Raw genomic sequence first — 2,852 nt, 5'->3', positions numbered from 1 at the left:
ACAAAAGGAATACGTCTGTGATAATTATGCAAAAAATCTAGGGCATACAGTTTTAAGACCTTACCACTGTATATTTAATCCCATTGAACATGTTTGGAACTAACTGAAATCTGCCATTCGTCGTAACAATGTTTTTCCCGTGTTAACTCCAATGTCCTCAAACTTATAGAAACCGAAGTTTTTAACATTCCTAGACAAAGTTGGGCAAATTCTGTTAAACATATAGAAAAAGCAGAACTATCGTATATCCATATTGCAAATAATATATAACAAATAATAATTAGAATAGGCGATGATAGCGATAGTAATACTGATATGTTATGTGAATAATTTTAAGTAATTTAAGTAGGTAATAAAAATAATTTGAATTTTTATTTTAGATTTAAACATAAATACATACGTAAATAAATAAATATTGTTTAGTATCGTTCCTAACAAAACCCCAGATAATTAAATTCTAAGCAAAGTACGGATCTGTTCGTCCATATTTCATTTTTACAGCTGGCCCGGGTATTTCCTTAATTGGTATCAGTTATTCACTTTCTTATATCTATGAACAGACTTTACGTGATTCACATTTCAATTTGTAGACTCTCCGGATTTTTTGTGAAAAATGTTTGATATATCAATGCGGATTGTAACATCAAATTCTATCGGATAAAGTATATGAAATAATTCGGAATTTATTAGTAATAGATAAGTTAAACAAATTTGGGAATAAAGCATTTACCCCTGGAATGGTTAAAATTTGGCATAATCGGAAAGTTTTCGCAGAAGGTGGGTTTTATATCTAGAGCAAGCAAAAATTTAACAACTTTTACACTTAGGCCTCGATAGCATTTTGGATTTCTTCTGTTTCCTTTTTTAAAAATAGATATTAGGTGCGCCTAGGTCTTCCACTCCGAGGGAACTTGTATTTTTTCTCAGCAGTTTTGCATTAGTTGAGTCATTCTATCCCATATACCATGCCTTTTTGCTTTCAGCAACTCATCCGCAATTCTTCATTCTGGATATCGCCCTTCCAACTTCCTCAGATGTTATAGTTAGACTTCTATTAATTTCCTTGCTTGTGTTATTTTTTTACAGGTTGAAACTGTTTTTAATGCCTCTGTTGACTGAGCTCATCCCATCAGGTTTTCAATACGAATGCACTTTTATTTTCAAAAATTGTTATTTTCTATTTTTATTGATCTTCGTAGTTCTCTATTTTTGGTTTGATGTTCTTCTCTATGTTGAGGTAACTTTGTGGTAAGCCATCTACTGTAGAAATCAGTTTTATTTTTTGATTTTTTCTTTTATATCTTCAGTCATATACGGGGCTTCTGATTTCTTCCTTTTAGTTTTTGTTCCTAATTCTTCTGGTGCTTTCTTACTTATTACTTGTTTTAGACTCTCGTATTCTTTCTCGATGCTATTCTTTACTGGTGTGTTGTTTAGTTCTTGTTCTTGTCTTCTCTTGAACAGATCTTTGATGCTGAATGAGAATACAGCAGAGTAGCAAAACCGTAGGAAACCTTAACTCATTTTGGCGGGATAAAAATTTCTAAATGAAAACAACAAACGAGTGGGGAAAGCAATGGTGGAGCCAGTTTTGAGCTAGGGATCAGAAATGCATATCTAAAAAGGAGTATCTTTGCTATAGACACTTATTAAGAAAGCCTGAAGAGAGATGGTCCAAAAGAATATTCCACCATTAAAGAGGCAACGAGGCAGACCACGTAGATCGTGGAATGAAACGACCAGAAGATTGATGAATGAACGAAATCTACAGGAAGAGGATGGAATGCGGCAAGATGCTGTCAGTATTTAAATACATCTTGTATTGTAACCATACCCGTAAAATATATAAAAAATAAATTATTTTAGAAATATCATTTTTTTTCTTTAATATTTGCAGAAAAACCTTACGAGATACAACTAACCAAAATTATATAAAAACAGTTTTCAAAATAAAAACATCTGTCCAAAAATTTAATTATGTAGACCTGTCATTTGCCTCGATATTATTGTGAAAACGAATATGGGCTTGCAAATTGAAGGGATTTTTTATTTTTGGATGTAAGCTAATCTATATTTTAATATATGGGTGTTATTAGTTACGCAATCTTATTCGCAAAAATCGTTTAACGTATTCAGCGACATTCTTTATCCGAACTGGTAGTTGTTAGAATCTTAATAACGGCCTAATTGTTTTTAATACGCATTTAGTTTATACCAACTTTACCCCGTAAAAGATTATCGATTATTTGCTACTAGATATTACGAAATCCATTTCTGCGCTAGTCGAGTAATAATTCCACAGCGAATAACATATACAGTCGAAACTCTATATAGCGAAATTGAAGGGACTGCCCTCTTTTTTCGTTATATAAAGTTATAGGCACTTGATAAATAACAATACGCATATGTGTTCTGTAATATTATTTAGGAACATTTTCGGTCATTTTCTTTTGATTTTTTTTAGTATGCCAATACGCATCTCATATTTTGGTTTGGATTTTCACCAATTCTTCGAGAGGGTATCTTCCCCATGATACATAAAAAATGTCTCTAGCAGCTTAACTGGATATAGGGCTTGTTGAATGGTTGGTGGTGGTCCCAGATCAGCTTCTTCATCTTCTTCTTCCTCTTGGTGCTCTTCCTCACACTTTCTTACTTGTTGTAATATGGCTTCCCGTGTTAAGTCTGCTGTTGTAGGCAAATCCTGATCTATCACCATAAAATCTTGCAACTCCTGACTTGTAAACGTAATTGTTGTTTGAAACTGCTTTATCCACGCGCTTAGTGGCTAAGAGAAGTAAGTGACCGGCAAATGCTTGGATGTTTTTAAAACATCGTGGGTTAGTTGATTT

The sequence above is a fragment of the Cylas formicarius genome, unplaced genomic scaffold (assembly GCF_029955315.1).
Source record: "Cylas formicarius isolate icCylForm1 unplaced genomic scaffold, icCylForm1.1 PGA_scaffold_10__41_contigs__length_53128322, whole genome shotgun sequence".
Taxonomy (NCBI): Eukaryota; Metazoa; Arthropoda; class Insecta; order Coleoptera; family Brentidae; genus Cylas; species Cylas formicarius.
This window is presented reverse-complemented; position numbering follows the sequence as displayed.